The following is an 18203-nucleotide window of genomic DNA, read 5'->3' on the forward strand; positions in this document are numbered from 1 at the left end:
ACAACACCAGAACCAAGCTCAGTACATATATACAACACCAGAACCAAGCTCAGTATATATACAACACTGGAACCAAGCCCTCTACATAAATACAGCACCAGAACAAATACAGCTCAATTTAGTGCAACCCCTGCCATATAGGTTTGTATGGAGTAAAACTACAGCTCCCAGCATGGCCTGAACAATGTTAAGGATATGCTGGGAGTTGCTGCTTCACTAAAAAAAAAAAAACACACTTGCATCCGTAAAAGGTGCTGAGTGGCAGGGCATTCTGCCCTGGCAATCAGCGTCTTTCAACGACGCAAGCTGGCGCGATGACGTCATCTCGCCACTTGCGTTGTTAGAAGGCGCTTATGAATGTAATTGTATCTCCATCCTATGGATGCAGATACAATTATAATGCAGGAGGGGGGGTGGCGGCTGGTTACAGTGCCGCCGCCGCCACTCTCAGAGAGGCAGCAGGCCGCCACCTGAAGTGTGAAGCTCATCTCGCTTCATGGATGGTGAGGACATTTACTGACAACAAAAGCTCTGTGCCCTGATCCAGACTAAAATCAGAGCAACTATACAGATGCCAAAGCCTGACAATGTACAGGCAGTTCAAAGACTGTTGGGGTTTGTAAACTACCTTTAAAAATTCTTGCCACACCTTTCAGATGCGTGTGAACTGCTACGCAGACTGACAAACGAACATAGTGTCTAAGCCTGGCAATCCAGCTATGGTGAAGCCCTCAAGCAAATAAAAAAATCTTGTTATGAAACACCCTGTCCTGAGATACTACAATGTCAATGAAGAATGGACTTTCAGCAACTCTTACAAAAGGGTCAACCAATCACTTTTGCGTCATACACACTGTCTACAACAGAACAAAGATATTCCCAGATTGAAAAAGAAGGTCTCATCATTGTAAATGCAGGTCAGAAATTTAATGAGCATTTGCATGGAAAAAAAAATATCAAGATTAATAGTGATCACAAGCAACTAGAGAGAATTTTTTAAAAATCTGTTTTTTGGAGCACCAAAATGTTTGAAGCACGTGATGCTACACCTATAAAGATACAGATGTGGTCTACAGAAAAGGATCTTAAATGTATATTGCAGACTTCTTATAAAGAGAAGCATTGCCTCGCAAAAAAAATGGACAAGATATTCCTGATTATGAGGTATTCTCCATAAAAACACGATACCTAGTACAAGGAAGTAGAGCAGAAAAACTGTTGCAGAATATTTAAAGGGTAACTAAACATTCAACAAACTTCTGACATGTTTTAGTGACATGTCAGAAGTTTTGATTGGTGGGGGTCCGAGCACTGAGACCCCCATCAATCGCTAAAATGAAGCCGCAGATGCGCTCGTGTGTTTCTGTTCGGCTTTTTCAGGAAATCGATGCAGCGTTGTACAGACTCAATAGAAAGTCTATAAGCCCGTACACCGCTGCATCGGCTTTCCGGAAAAATTCAAACAGAAACTAAGCGGCTCAGCGACATGTCAGAAATTTGTTGAACGCTTAGTTACCCTTTAAAGAAGCAGTCTGGTCAAAAATGAAAAATAAGCCAGCACATGGTGTTTATATGTGTTCTTTACTTTTTACATTGTATAGTCTTTATGCTTCCTGTTATTTGTTGTTACTACATATTTTCTGCATCAACTGGCTGCTATCTCCATAACTCCATGACATTGAGTCAGGGGCCACGGTCACCCCTTCCCGCTTTTGACCTTTCTGACAGAGCCTCATTTTTCAAATCTGACATGTTTCACTTTATGTGGTAATAAGTTCGGAATGCTTTCACCTATCCAAGCGATTCTGACACTGTTTTCTCGTGACACATTGGACTTTATATTACTGGCAAAATGTGCTCGATACATTCAGTATTTAATTGTGAAAAACACCAACATTTTGCATTTTTCTAAATTTAAATGTATCTGCTTGTAAGACAGGCAGTTATACCACACAAAATTTTGCTAATTAACATCCCCATATGTCTACTTTAGATTAACAACGTTTTTTGAACATATTTTTATTTTTCTAGGATGTTACAAGGCAAAGAACTTTAGCAGCAATTTCTCAATTTCAAGAAAATTTCAAAAGACAATTTTTTCAGGGACCAGTTCAGATGTGAAGTGGCTTTTAGGGCCTTATATATTAGAAACCCAGAATAAGTCACCCCATTTTAAAAACTTCACCCCTCAAAGTATTCAAAACAGCATTTAGAAAGTTTCTTAACCCTTTAGATGTTTCACAGGAATTAAAGCAAAGTAGAGGTGAAATTTACAAATTTTTTTTGCAGAAATACATTTTTAATCCATTTTTTTGTAACAGAAAGTTTTATCAGAGAAACACAACTCAACATTTATTGCTCAGATTTGCAAATTTAGCATGAATGGTTTGCGGAGGCCATGTCGCATTTGCAAAGCCCCGGACAGGACAAAACCGTGGAAACCCCCATGTGACCCCATTTTGGAAACTACACCCCTTGAGGAAATTATCTAGGAGTATAGTGAGCATTTTGACCCCACTGTTTTTTTGCAGAAATTATTGGAGGTAGGTCGTGAAAATGAAAATCTACATTCTTTCAAAGAAAATGTAGGTTTAGCTAATTTTTTCTCAATTCCACAAGGACTAAAGGAGAAAAATGAGAATTTTTTTTTCATCTTCTCAACAAATAAAGGAAAAAAGGAAGCACAACATTTTTAAAGCAATTTCTCCCGAGTACGGCAATACCCCATATCTGGTCATAAACTGCTGTTTGGGCACACCATAGGGCTCAGAAGGGAAGGAGCGCCATTTTGCTTTTGGAGTGCAGATTTTGCTGGATTGGTTTCTGGGCGCTATGTCGCATTTGCAAAGCCCCTGTGGGACCAAAACAGTGGAAACCCCGCAAGAGTGACCCCATTTTGGAAACTACAGCCCTCAAGGTATTCACCTAGGGGTGTAGTGAGCATGTTAACTCCGCAGGTGTTTTTCAGAAATTAGTGTGCACTCGATGTTGCAGAGTGAAAATTGGATTTTTCCATAGATATGCCAATATGTGGTGCCCAGCTTGTGCCACCATAACAAGACAGCTCTCTAATTATTATGCTGTGTTTCCCGAATTTAGGAACACCCTACATGTGGCCCTATTTTTTTGCCTGGACATTCGACCAAGTTCAGGAGTGAAAGAGTACCATGTGAAGTTGAGGCCCAATTTGGCGACTTACACAGTATTGGTTCACAATTGCACAGGCTCTGATGTGAAATAATAAAATAAACCCCTGAGAAGTGACCCCATTATAGAAACTGCACCCCTCAAGGCATTTATTAAGGTGTGTAGTGAGCGTTTTCACCCCACATGAAAATTTTTCCCTAGATATGCCATTTCAGTTTCAAATATGTCGTGCCCAACTTGTGCCACTGGAGACACACACATCAAAAATTGTTAAAAGGGTTCTCCTGGGTATGGCGATGCCATATATGTGGAAGTTTACAGCTGTTTGGGCACACTGTAGGGCTCAGAAGGGAGGGAGCACCATTTGGCTTTTGGAGCATGGATTTTGCTTGGTAGTTTTGTTTGGAATTTTACTGGTATTTCAGTTTATAATGTGGGGGTACATGTAAGCTGGGCAGAGTACGTCAGGGGCATAGTCTGGTGGTATAATAATGGGGTATAAAAACAATAGAATAAGCCATAGATATTTGTTACGCTGTGAAGCAATCCTTTCTGCACAGGCCAGTGTCGCACTGATAAATGTCCTTACTTATCCCCCTTTTGGTCCACACTCTGCACCTTTGCAGTTTAGGGAATTTTGCTGGTAAGTGTTGTCCTGGTAGAATACGGGCGCCCTCGCTTCCAGCTGATATGTTTAAGTCCTCTCATTCCTGGTTCCCTAATTTTAGGGCCTTGATAAATCGCCTCTTGAAACAGAAGATATGTTGCCCTCGGGCCTGCACAACTGCATATTTTTTATTTCCTGACTTATTGGAGCCTTAACTAATTTTATTTTTTCATAGACGTAGTGATATGAGGGCTATTATTTTTGCGGGACGAGCTGTAGCTATTATTGGTACCATTTTGGGGTACATGCGACTTTTTGATCACTTTTTATACTATTTTTTGGGAAGCAAGGTGACCAAAAAACAACAATTCTGGCATAGCTATTTAGTTTTTTTTTATACAGCGTTCACAATGCATTATGAATTACATGTTAACTTTATTCTGCGGGTCAGTCCGAATCCGGCGATACCTAATTTATAGCACTTTTTTATGTTTTACAACTTTTTGCACAATAAAATTACTTTTGTAAAAAGAATGTATTTTTTCTGTCGCCATGTTGTGAGAACTTTAAAAAAAATTTGTTGACAGAGCTGTATGAGGGCTTGTTTTTTGTGAGACAAGCTATAGTTTTTATAGGTACCATTTTTGGATACATGCGACTTTTTGATCACTTTTTGAGGGCAAAGTGACCAAAAAACCTGAAATTCTGCAATTTTTACGTTTTATTTATGCCGTTCACAGCGTGAAATAAATAACATAATAATTTTATAGTTCAGGCCGTTACAGTCCCACGATACCAAATATGTATGGTTTATTTATTTATTTTCAATAATAAAGGACTTGACAAGGGAGAAAGGGCGATAGTGTTTTATTTTATTACTTGAAAGTTTTATTATATTTTTTACAGGTTTTTTTTTTAGTTCGACTGGGGGACTTAAAGGTCCAACTGTCAGATTTTTTTCTAATACATTGCACTACCTATCGTGCAATGTATTAGATCTGTCAGTCGTTCACTGACAGCAAGTCGATTAGGCTTCTCCGCGGCGGGGCCTAATCGGCTTCCGTAATGGAAGAGCAGGAGGCCATTGTCGGGCCTCCTGTTGCCACAGCAGCAGTCGGCAGACGGGCAATTGAATGGCAGAGATGCCAATCTGCTACCAACCACTAAGATGCAGGGATTGGAGCTAGCTCTGGTTCCTGCCATTATAGGGTGGTTGTCAGCTGTAACATACAGCTGACATCAACCGCTGATGACGCCGGCTCATCTCCTGAGCAGGCGCCACTTGCCGACGGCTACAAAAGCTGTTTAGTTTTCCGTAATAGGCAGACCAGGAGGCCACTATTAGGCCTCCGGTTGCCATTGCAGCCACCGGCACCCCATTTCATTGCTGGGGTGCCGATGAGCTGCAAACACTTTAAATGCAGCGATCACTTTTGACTGCTGCATTTATGGGGTTAATGGCGGGGATCGAAGCTAACTTCGGTCCCCCCAATTACAGCAGGGTGTCAGCTGTAAGATACAGCTCACATCCAGGGATGATGGCACCGACTCAGCTTCTGAGCCGGTGCCATCCATTTGTCGTAAGTATACGACAATTTGCGGGAAGCACTAGCTTTACATGATGTATACACTACCGTTCAAAAGTTTGGGGTCACTCAGACAATTTTGTGTTTTCCATGAAAACTCACACTTATATTTATCAAATGAGTTGCAAAATGACTAGAAAATATTGTCAAGACATTGACAAGGTTAGAAATAATGATTTTTATTTGAAATAATAATTTTCTCCTTCAAACTTTGCTTTCGTCAAAGAATGCTCTATTTGCAGCAATTACAGCATTGCAGACCTTTGGCATTCTAGCTGTTAATTTGCTGAGGTAATCGGGAGAAATTTCACCCCATGCTTCCAGAAGCCCCTCCCACAGGTTGGATTGGCTTGATGGGCACTTCTTGCGTACCATACGGTCAAGCTGCTCCCACAACAGCTCTATAGGGTTGAGATCTGGTGACTGCGCTGGCCACTCCATTACAGATAGAATACCAGCTGCCTGCTTCTTCCCTAAATAGTTCTTGCATAATTTGGAGGTGTGCTTTGGGTCATTGTCCTGCTGTAGGATGAAATTGGCTCCAATCAAGCGCTGTCCACAGGGTATGGCATGGCATTGCAAAATGGAGTGATAGCCTTCCTTATTCAAAATCCCTTTTACCTTGTAGAAATCTCCCACTTTACCAGCACCAAAGCAACCCCGGACCATCACATTACCTCCACCATGTTGACATATGGCGTCAGGCACTCTTCCAGCATCTTTTCAGTTGTTCTGAGTCTCACAAATGTTCTTCTGTGTGATCCAAACACCTCAAACTTCGATTCGTCTGTCCATAACACTTTTTTCCAATCTTCCTCTGTCCAATGTCTGTGTGCTTTTGCCCATATTAATCTTTTTCCTTTTATTAGCCAATTTCAGATATGGCTTTTTATTTGCCACTCTGTCCTGAAGGCCAGCATCCCGGAGTCGCCTCTTCACTGTAGACGTTGACACTGGCGTTTTGCGGGTACTATTTAATGAAGCTGCCAGTTGAGGACCTGTGAGGCGTCTGTTTCTCAAACTAGAGACTCTAATGTACTTGTCTTGTTGCTCAGTTGTGCAGTGGGGCCTCCCACTTCTCTTTCTACTCTGGTTAGAGCCTGTTTGTGCCGTCCTCTGAAGGGAGTAGTACACACCGTTGTAGGAAATCTTCAGTTTCTTGGCAATTTCTCGCATGGAATAGCTTTCATTTCTAAGAACAAGAATAGACTGTCGAGTTTCACATGAAAGCTCTCTTTTTCTAGCCATTTGGAGAGTTTAATCGAACCCACAAATGTAATGCTCCAGATTCTCAACTAGCTCAAAGGAAGGTCAGTTTTATAGCTCCTCTAAACAGCAAAACTGTTTACAGCGGTGCTAACATAATTGCACAAGGGTTTTCAAGTGTTTTCTAATCATCCATTAGCCTTCTAACACAGTTAGCAAACACAATGTACCATTAGAACACTGGAGTAATGGTTGCTGGAAATGGGCCTCTATACACCTATGTAGATATTGCATTAAAAACCAGACGTTTGCAGCTAGAATAGTCATTTAGCACATTAAAAAATGTATAGAGTGTATTTCTGATTAATTTAATGTTATCTTCATTGAAAAAAACTGTGCTTTTCTGTCAAAAATCAGGAAATTTCTAAGTGACCCTAAACTTTTGAACGGTAGTGTACTTACGACAAATGTCGGGAAGGTGTTAATTATCTCTGCAAAGATGGAAAAGAAGGAAGTTCCTCAACACATGCATAAAGTATAAAAAAGAGCTTTATTTGTTCATATTAAAAATCCAAGGAGGGAACAGGTTCGGCGTGTTACAGCATTTGTAAAGGAAACAGGTTTCATGCATAATGATATTACGACATGTATGTGTGCAAGTAGAAACCTACAAAATTTTACTCTGCATCTGGATTACAAATAATACACTTTTCGTTAGTAAACAGAGTGTATAAACGAAATATATCAACAAAAATAATTTCAGACATGAAACATGTCTATAACACATCTTAGGCTTCGTTCACATCTGTGCTAGGGTCCCGTTTCTGACGTTTTGTCTGAGCTTTCCGACGGAACGAGACCCTGACTGACACAAATGGAAACCAAAGGTTTCTATCACCATTGATTTCAATGGTGACGGATCCGGTGCAAATGGTTTCCGTTTATCTCAGTTGGGCAAGGGTTCCGTAGTTTTGACGGAATGAAAAGCGTAGTCGGAACGGGACCCTAGCGCAGATGTGAACGAAGCCTTAGAGATGAGTATAAACAATTATTGTATATATTTAGAGACTGTGTGCATCTGTATAAACATAAATTTTTGAACATTTTAAAGTAGTAGATAGAATTTTTCCTTTAGAAATAAGTATTCCAAACGAAATATACTATAGAATACATGCAGCATGCATGCAGTTGCAGTTAGTGGGTTACAACTGGAGGGTGAAGACATGGGTGAGCAGGATCAGGTAAGTAGCTGGGTTAATGTAGTTAGGGGCAGTAGAAAGGGGTCAAAGACAAGGAAGGCCGATCCGGTTTCTGACATTCCAGGCAAAATTGCCAAGTTGGGTGATGATGCGAGGGTGTCAGTCTCAGAAATGGCAGCCCTAGTGGATACTGATCTCCCTAACAGCCGGGAGAACAGCCCAGCTAGTAGTCGGCGGGATGGTAATGCAGGTAAGCCAAGACAATTGATAGTCGTAGGGGATTCTATAATCAGGAAGACGGATAGAATTATTTGTCGCCAAGACCACCTCAACCGAATGGTTTGCTGTCTCCCTGGTGCCAGGGTTCGGCATGTGGTGGAACGGGTGGACAAATTGCTGGGAGGGGCTGGTGATGATCCAGCTGTCGTGGTCCATGTCGGTACCAACGACAGAATAAATGGTAGGTGGAGGAGCCTTAAGAATAATTTTAAAGAACTAGGCTACAAGCTGAAGGGAAGGACCTCCAAGGTTGTATTCTCAGGAATACTGCCTGTGCCATGCGCATCACAGGAAAGACAGCGGGAGCTTAGGGAGTTAAATGCATGGCTGAAGTCTTGGTGTAGAGGAGAAGGATTTGGGTTCCTAGAGCACTGGGCTGACTTTTCATTGGGGTACAAACTGTATTCTGCAGATGATTTGCACCTAAATGGAAGGGGGTCCGCTGTGCTGGGGGAGAGAATTCTAGCTGGGGTGGCGGAGTATTTAAACTAGGGCTGAGGAGGGAGGTCAATGTAGAAAAAAAAGGGGTAGCCAGGTTAGAGAGGGGTCAGACTATATTGGTGGGGGGAGAAACAGAATGTGGGGAGAGGACTAGACAACAGGATAAGGAGATCCTTTCGTTACAAAACATCAGTGTAAATAAAAAGGACCGATTAATGTCAAATCACATTTCTGATAATAAAAGTGAAAAACTGACAGGCAAGTTAAAGTGTATGTTCACAAATGCCAGAAGTCTAGCAAGTAAAATGGGGGAGCTGGAGGCCTTGATACTGGAAGAAAATATAGATATAGTTGGTGTTGCTGAAACATGGCTGGACTCTTCACATGACTGGGCTGTAAATCTACAGGGTTTTACACTTTTTCGTAAAGACAGGACAAATAGGAAAGGTGGTGGTGTATGTCTGTATGTGAGAAGTGATATGAAGGCGAGTGTGAAAGAGACAATAGTGGGTGAAGACTGTGAGGAGGTTGAAACCTTGTGGGTGGAACTAGAAAGGGAGGTAAACACTGAAAAAATTACTTTTGGTGTAATCTATAGACCCCCCAATATAACTGAGGAGATGGAAGTTCAGCTATATAAACAGATGGAGCGGGCTGCACAGGCGGGTACTGTAGTGATAATGGGAGATTTTAATTTCCGGGATATTAATTGGTGTCATGGTTCGGCTTCAACTGCAAAGGGGAGACATTTCCTCAACCTGTTGCAGGAAAATTTTATGGGCCAGTTTGTGGAAGACCCGACTAGAGGTGAAGCTCTGTTGGATCTGGTCATTTCTAATAATGCAGATCTTGTTGGGAATGTCAATGTTCGTGAAAACCTCGGTAACAGTGATCACAATATAGTTACATTTTACCTATACTGTAAAAAACAAACGCAGGCTGGGAGGGCAAAAACATTTAATTTTAAGAAAGCCAATTTCCCCAGGATGAGGGCTGCAATTCAGGATATGGACTGGGAAGAACTAATGTCAAATAATGGAACAAATGATAAATGGGAGATTTTCAAATCTACTTTGAGTTATTATAGTGCAAAATTTATTCCTACAGGTAATAAGTATAAACGACTCAAATTAAACCCCACATGGCTTACACCTTCTGTGAAAGGGGCAATACATGACAAAAAAAGGGCATTTAAAAAATACAAATCTGAGGGTACAGCTGTAGCCTTTGTAAAATATAAAGAGCTTAATAAAATCTGTAAAAATGTAATAAAATTAGCAAAAATACAAAATGAAAGGCAGGTGGCCAAGGATAGTAAAACAAATCCTAAAAAATTCTTCAAGCATATAAATGCAAAAAAGCCAAGGTCTGAACATGTAGGACCCCTAGATAATGGTAATGGGGAGTTGATCACAGGGGATCAAGAGAAGGCAGAGTTACTAAATGGGTTCTTTAGCTCTGTATATACAACTGAAGAAAGAGCAGCTGATGTAGCCGGTGCCAGTGCTGTTAATATATCGGCTGATATACTGAATTGGATGAATGTAGAGATGGTCCAAGCTAAATTAAATAAAATAAATGTGCACAAGGCTCCGGGACCAGATGGGTTACACCCTAGAATTCTTAAAGAGCTTAGTTCAGTTATTTCTGTCCCCCTTTTCATAATATTCAGAGAATCTCTAGTGACTGGTATAGTGCCAAGGGACTGGCGCAGGGCAAATGTGGTGCCTATTTTCAAAAAGGGCTCTAGGTCTTCCCCGGGTAATTATAGACCAGTAAGCTTAACATCCATCGTGGGGAAAATGTTTGAGGGGCTATTGAGGGACTATATACAGGATTATGTGACAATAAATAGCATTATAAGTGACAGCCAGCATGGTTTTACTAAGGACAGAAGTTGTCAAACTAACCTAATCTGTTTTTATGAAGAGGTAAGCAGAAGTCTAGACAGAGGGGCCGCTGTGGATTTAGTGTTTTTGGACTTTGCAAAGGCATTTGACACTGTCCCCCATAGACGCCTAATGGGTAAATTACGGACTATAGGTTTAGAAAATATAGTTTGTAATTGGATTGAGAATTGGCTCAAGGACCGTATCCAGAGAGTTGTTGTCAATGATTCCTTCTCTGAATGGTCACCGGTTATAAGTGGTGTACCCCAGGGTTCAGTGCTGGGACCACTATTATTCAACTTATTTATTAATGATATAGAGGATGGGATTAATAGCACTATTTCTATTTTTGCAGATGACACCAAGCTATGTAATATAGTTCAGACTATGGAAGATGTTCATGAATTACAGGCAGATTTAAACAAACTAAGTGTTTGGGCGTCCACTTGGCAGATGAAGTTTAATGTAGATAAATGTAAAGTTATGCATCTGGGTACCAACAACCTGCATGCATCATATGTCCTAGGGGGAGCTACACTGGCGGATTCACTTGTTGAGAAGGATCTGGGTGTTCTTGTAAATCATAAACTCAATAACAGCATGCAGTGTCAATCAGCTGCTTCAAAGGCCAGCAAGATATTGTCGTGTATTAAAAGAGGCATGGACTCGCGGGACAGGGATGTAATATTACCACTTTACAAAGCATTAGTGAGGCCTCATCTAGAATATGCAGTTCAGTTCTGGGCTCCAGTTCATAGAAAGGATGCCCTGGAGTTGGAAAAAATACAAAGAAGAGCAACGAAGCTAATAAGGGGCATGGAGAATTTAAGTTATGAGGAAAGATTGAAAGAATTAAACCTATTTAGCCTTGAAAAAAGACGACTAAGGGGGGACATGATTAACTTATATAAATATATTAATGGCACATACAAAAAATATGGTGATATCCTGTTCCTTGTAAAACCCCCTCAAAAAACAAGGGGGCACTCCCTCCGTCTGGAGAAAAAAAGGTTCAAGCTGCAGAGGCGACAAGGCTTCTTTACAGTAAGAACGGTGAATTTATGGAATAGCCTACCGCAGGAGCTGGTCACAGCAGGGACAGTAGATGGCTTTAAAAAAGGGTTAGATAATTTCCTAGAACAAAAAAATATTAGCTCCTATGTGTAGAAATTTTTCCTTCCCTTTTCCCTTCCCTTGGTTGGACTTGATGGACATGTGTCTTTTTTCAGCCGTACTAACTATGTAACTATGTACTATGTAACTATGTAACATCGGTTTTAAGCAGATTCAAACAGAGACACTTAATAACACAAAGCACCCTTTTTTACTGTTTATCGGTAAGGATGTGTAAAATACATTATTTTTAAAACTACACTGTTTAAGATTATATAACAGGATGATAAAGTAGTGTATAATGATCCTGAAAACAAACTTTCTAAGGAAATATGTTGTATATAATATACCGTAATGTATAATATTTCCTGATGTTGCAATCGAAAACGTTTATAAGACATAGATGTTATTTTAGACAAAAAAAAATAGAAGGAGACCGTGTATAAATAGTGTAAAAGTTAAATAGCGATAGAAGGGGACCATAATAAACATATAAAAGGTCTCCTCTCCAATTCAACCCTTTGGAATAGCGAGTGTCATGCCCATGGCCACGGGACCACTCACCTCCTAACGGCCGCAGCCATGGATCTGTGAGCGCTGGCCCCCATCTCCTCCCCAGGAAACGCTAGCGCTCACTTCCGCTTCTCCCGGCCTGTCCCGTAGGGTGCGCGCGCATGCTCGTGCGTGCTCTTAAAGGGCCAGTGTGCGCAACAGAGTTAAAGTACAAAATTAGCCCATGAGCACCCTGGACTATAAGAGGGGCCCAGTCTCTTCCTGCCTTGCCTGAGCTTTGTTGTCGTTATTCTAGTTTGTCTCTGAAAATGGTCTCCTAGTGTCTTCCAGTTCCCAGTGTTTCCCGTTCCTGCTAGCTGTAACCTGTATCCCGTGCTGTCCTGGTCAAGTACCGTATTGAGTTGAAGTCATGCCACGCCTGTCTTGTTACACCACGCCTGGTGCCAAAAGTCTCTTCCAAGCCTGCCTCGCTACTGTCTGAAGCAACCACAGGTACACCTATACGAACTATAGACTGTTACCTGTGTCCTGTTGGCCAGCTGCCATACTGTTAAGGCGGTACTGCCCAGTGGGTCCATGCACTCAATGTGACAGTGAGTTTCCATTTGAAGAATCCAAAAGGCCTCTCTGTTAAAAAGATGTATTTTCCAATCGCCTCTCCTAATCGGTTTTCTCACTGACTCAAAGCCAAAAAACCTGAAAAACTCAAGTGAATTATTGTAAAGTGTTTAGCAGCACCAGAAGTTTTTGAGGAATTTTGTAATATGTCGGATATGTGTTCCACTATGTGTATTTTTTATATAGCTCAGATTGCAGGAAGCACATGTAATCATATAGATTACATGATGTGTGTCACAATTTATGAATGAATCTATTTTGTTCAATTTATTATTAGATAAATTTAATTCTTTAATCTTCAAGCTGTATTTGCATACATTGCATCTGTTAACACCACATTTAAAAAAAACCTTCTTGAGATAACCATATGTTACTGGTGGTATTAGACGAGAAAAGACTGGGTGAAAGAATATCACCTACATTTTTGCCTTTCTTGGCTACATATTTGCAACCTTGTTTTATAATTTTAGACAGAATATTATCTTGATTTAGCATTGGGATGTATTTTTTTTTAATAATATTGATAGTTTCTGTATAATTAGAGCTATGAGCAGTAGAGAAAACTATAGAGTATTGTCATTGATGAGGTCCACAAACCGTGGTATGGACGCTACATCACCGCCCCAAGCAAGGAGCAGGTCATCGATGTAGCTTCCATACCACACGATGTCCTCACCAAATGCATTAGCTTCTGAGAAGATAGCTTTTTCTTCCCACCACGATATATATAAATTGGCTACAGAAGGTGAGAATTTTGAGCCCATAGGGGCACCTTCAATCTGTATATAAAACGAGCCATGAAAGCGGAAAAATTGTGATGTAGAAGATATTCTACCACTCCTTACATAGATGTTAGTGGGCGGGTGCACACAACTAAGCCTATCCCAGGCTGGGAAAATGAAACTGTCAGTTACAAATGATGCGTCATGGAACCCTGACTGACAAAAAAATAAGGGATTTATACGAGTTAACATTATCTAAGCCCCATCGTCAATGCTGTCCTATGGCCAGCACCGGCTTCAGCTGCGGCATAGTAGGGGACAGCAGGGGAACCCTGTAATGGCACCATTCAGATAAATAACACTTTGGGGGTCTGTAGAACTCCATTAATCTATCCAAAATCTGAATTCTTTGTTTTTGACTGGAGTGACCCTTTAAGAGTAATTTGTGTCTGCAACAAATTCAAAAGTGCACTGAACAAATGAATTCTTGCAAGCATTGAAAACAGCTGTTTTTAGCAGATGGCCTGACAAGAAAGAGAAAGTACCCATTTGTGTCAGGAACTACTGGGGCTAAGCTTACAAAATGGAATTCTGTATAAAGGAATCAGGGTCATCATACCAAAAACAATGCGTCCAGAAATGATAGCAGGGACTCATTGAAGCCACTTAGGGATAAAAGCATGCCAATACAAGGCCAAAGATGCTATTTTGTCACCACACATGGGTCCAGATATAAAAGAGGCAATAAGGAACTGTCATTCTCTCGCAAACAAAGAACCACTCATGAATACTAAATTGCCCACTCTCCCCTGGAGCCGACTGGGCATGGACTTATTTTGCTTACCAGGACAGGAATACTTTTTTTTATTACTATTCAGACATCTAGGAGATTCATGCAGTTTCTGACACTGCCTCTAAAACCGTTGTGGAAGGCTGCAAAACATATTTTAGTAAACATGGAACCCCTGACTCTGTCATCACAGATGATGGATAAAGGTTTGTCAGCTCCGAGTTTACAGAGCTTTCTAGAGAGTGGGAATTCAAATATATCACATCATCCTCATATCACAGTCAGTCCAATGGTAAAGCTGCTGTCAAAATAGCATAAGACACTCATCAGGAAGGCTAAACAAGATGGCAACCAACCGTAGTCCTCGGCAAATGCTGATGTCAAGACAGACAGGGACTTTGCTCCACACAGCTCAGAAACGGCTATTTCCAAAGGTCATCGAAGTAGTAGTGGGGCATCTGACTGAGAGACAACAAAAAGCAAGGGTATTCTATGATTAAAGAGCCAAAGAACTGCCAGAGTCAAATGTTGGCCAACCAGTGCGCATACAACCACCACCTCCATCAACAGGTGGAATTTGGTCCACAATCCTACATTGTGGAAGCAAATGTACAGCTGCACAGGAGAAATGGGAAATTTCTCATGAGTGTGGATGATACAGCTGACAATGAAATGAGCGTGGTGACTGTCACGTCCATGGGAAATATGGACCCACTGGGATACTCCGCGTAACGAAGTAGCTGCTGGCCAGGAAAGTATATAACAGTCACTGTGTAACGGTACTTTGATGGCAGGCTGGTGCTGGATTACTAGAAGCTGGCTTGTGCTGGATTATCGGAATCTGTCTTGTGCTGGATTATCGGAACCTGGTTTGTACCGGTTTATCGGATGCTGGCTTGTGCAGTATTATCGGAAGCTGAACTGGTCATGGACGCTGGACTCGTCACAGACACTGGACACATCACGAACACTGGAGTCATCATGGACACTGGGCATGGATACTGGACTCGTCAGGGACACAGGAGTCGTCACGGATACTGGGTTTGTCAGGGACACTGGAGTCGTCATGAACACTGGGCACGGATACTGGACTCGTCACGGACACAGGAGTCGTCTTGGATACTGTGGTCATCACGGACACTGGAGTCATCACGGAAACTGGACACGGATACAGGACTTGACACGGATACAGTATAGTCAGATACAGGTTTTAGTGAACTAGAAACTGAAACTTCGCAGACTAACTCTGGGTTAGCACTAACATTGCTCAGGCCCTTAGGAAGTGGGCAGAGTTCCTTAAAAAGTCCAGGGTGTGCTGGGATATGCTGGAAGCAATATTACTTGTGCGCGCTGGCCCTTTAAGAATGGGGACGAGCGCGCACACACCCTACAGGTACAGCTCGGGGAAGGAGGAGAGCAGAGCACTCTGGCGTCCTTGTGCAGAGAGACACAGGCGCTGAGGACAGGTAAGCTGGCGACTGCTGGGGTGAGTGAGACCTACGGCCACCGGTGATACAGTGACTACACCAATCAAAAATACATCTGCTGACAGTCCTGACAAGACAATTACAGAACCAGAGACAGATTGGAATGCACAACAGAGTGAAAATCCAGCCACACTACGACGTACTCGAACTAGAATTATCACGACACCATCAAGATATACAGACATTGTTAGGTGTATACTATAGAAAATTATCACCTGCAGCAAGGATGTAATTCTTGTATTTGATCCCCTTTGTTTTATGTATAGGAAATTACTCAATTTCACAAGAAAGAGAGGATGTTAGGAGTTATACATGAGTTACCATGTTGTTTATATTTGTAATATTGTCTGTGTCTCAATAAAGTTTTTGTTGTTATACCCTACATAGCTTCTAGAAACAAGTGATAAATGTCAGATCACTGGGGGTCCACAGCTGGGACCCCACCGAACACTAGAACCGTGATCCCGAGCCACCTGTTCCTTCTCAATCAGGAGCTTGAAAGGGGCGGCAGTCCAGCATGCATCATGTCTATGGGGCTGATGGAAACAGCTAAGAGCTGTATTTGGCTGTTTGTCAGTGCCATAGACTTTGAATGGAGCAGCACCACGCATGCTGCTTTGCTGCTCTGTTGAAAATTCTCCTCGCTGCAGTCGTGAAGTTAGGAGGCATGGGGGACACGGAATCCCCATTCTAGTAATTGGTGGGGGTCCAAGTGGTGGGGCCCCCAGCGAGAAGACATACTGTATTGCACTTATCCTGTTGATAGGTGATAAATGTTGGTCTTATAAGTATGTTCATATAAATTATACAAGTGACTGGATTTAAGCATAGAGCATGACCATACTTATCTAGTTACTAGCTGGGTACATAGCATACTTATCTAGTTACTAGCTGGGTACATAGCATACTTATCTAGTTACTAGCTGGGTAGATAGCATACTTACTGTATGTAATGATTTTGTCAACCTTTGTACACATTTTTTTATTGCCAGCTGCATGCAGTTTTATTTGTGCATATATTACTTTGTTTCTGAACTTTTTATCCAATTGCAGAAAGTAAGCGGACCTTCAGTTTATTTCATGAAAGCAATATAGTATGACCTACAACCCATAAAACAATATTTTCACCTATGACCTACTTAAGACGAGACTATATTTTGTATAATTGATATTTTAAAAATGGTTTATTGGTTTCTGTACAATAAGTATATAAAAAGGTCACACAGCATTACAAATGGTTTGTTACAATCAGCTGAAAACACGCTGGTCTAGGTTCAGTAAAAATATCTGATAAAAGGTCCTTTTTAATCACATTTACTAATAAATCCAACACATTTGTTTCAAATTTTAAAATATTTTACTCTCTGAATAAAAGTTGTAATATGGGCGCACTGCGTGAGATCCGAATCCCCATTGTATGCGAAGGGTATGTTCACATGGGCTATTTTCAGCCATTTGTCAGGCCGTAAACGCCCCAAAAAACGTCTAAAAATGCGGGGTCTGAACGCCTCCAAACATTTGCCTATTGATTTCAATGGAAAAGACGGCGTTCCTTTCCCACCGGGGTTTATGCGGCTTTTGTAAAAACCCGCCCTGTTAAAAAGAAGTGCATGTCACTTCTTGAGCCGTTTTTCATTGACTCAATAGAAAAACAGCTCCAAAAACGGCCATAAAAAACACAGCAGAAAACACAAGTTGCTTAAAAAACGGCTGAAAATCAGGGGCTGTTTTTTTCCTTGAAAACAGCTCCGTATGCGTGTGAATATACCCTAAGGGTATGTGCACACACACTAATTACGTCCGTAATTGACTGACGTATTTCGGCCGCAAGTACCGGACCGAACACAGTGCAGGGAGCCGGGCTCCTAGCATCATACTTATGTACGATGCTAGGAGTCCCTGCCTCGCTGCAGGACAACTGTCCCGTACTGTAATCATGTTTTCAGTACGGGACAGTTGTCCTGCAGCGAGACAGGGACTCCTAGCGTCGTACATAACTGTGATGCTAGGAACCCGGCTCCCTGCACTGTGTTCAGTCCGGTACTTGCGGCCGAAATACGTCCGTCAATTACGGACGTAATTAGTGTGTGTGCACATACTCTAAGGCTACGTTCACATGTAGCAGAGTTGCTGTTGATTTTCCGTCCGGATTTGCAGGCCGGAAAGCTGCAGTGGAATATAGTAGCAGCAAAGTGTTTGAGACCTTAAAAAAAAATCTCATTGACACTGAGGAAAATTTCTGCATAGATATTGATCTAGATTTTTTAATATGCAGCGTGTCAATTTCTTCTCTGGAATGGTCACGGATTTGTTGCAGGTTTTCTCCAATGAAGTCAAAAACTTCCCCTGGAGTTCAATAAGGGAAATCCACAACAAATTCATGCTCATTCCACGACAGAAATTGACATGCTGCAAAATCTACAACGCGGGTCAATTTCTGCGCTGAAAATGTCTGTAGCATGTGGATGAGATTTGCTAAAGTCTCATCCACCTGCCTGTAATTACTGTATTCCGAGGCAGATTTTTCCTCCATAAATCTGGATGGAAAATCTGCATCATTTCCGTCCCTTGTGGACCCGGCCTTTCAGCCCTCAGTCGGAACACAC

Source organism: Rhinoderma darwinii, chromosome 7 (assembly GCF_050947455.1).
Source record: "Rhinoderma darwinii isolate aRhiDar2 chromosome 7, aRhiDar2.hap1, whole genome shotgun sequence".
NCBI lineage: Eukaryota > Metazoa > Chordata > Amphibia > Anura > Rhinodermatidae > Rhinoderma > Rhinoderma darwinii.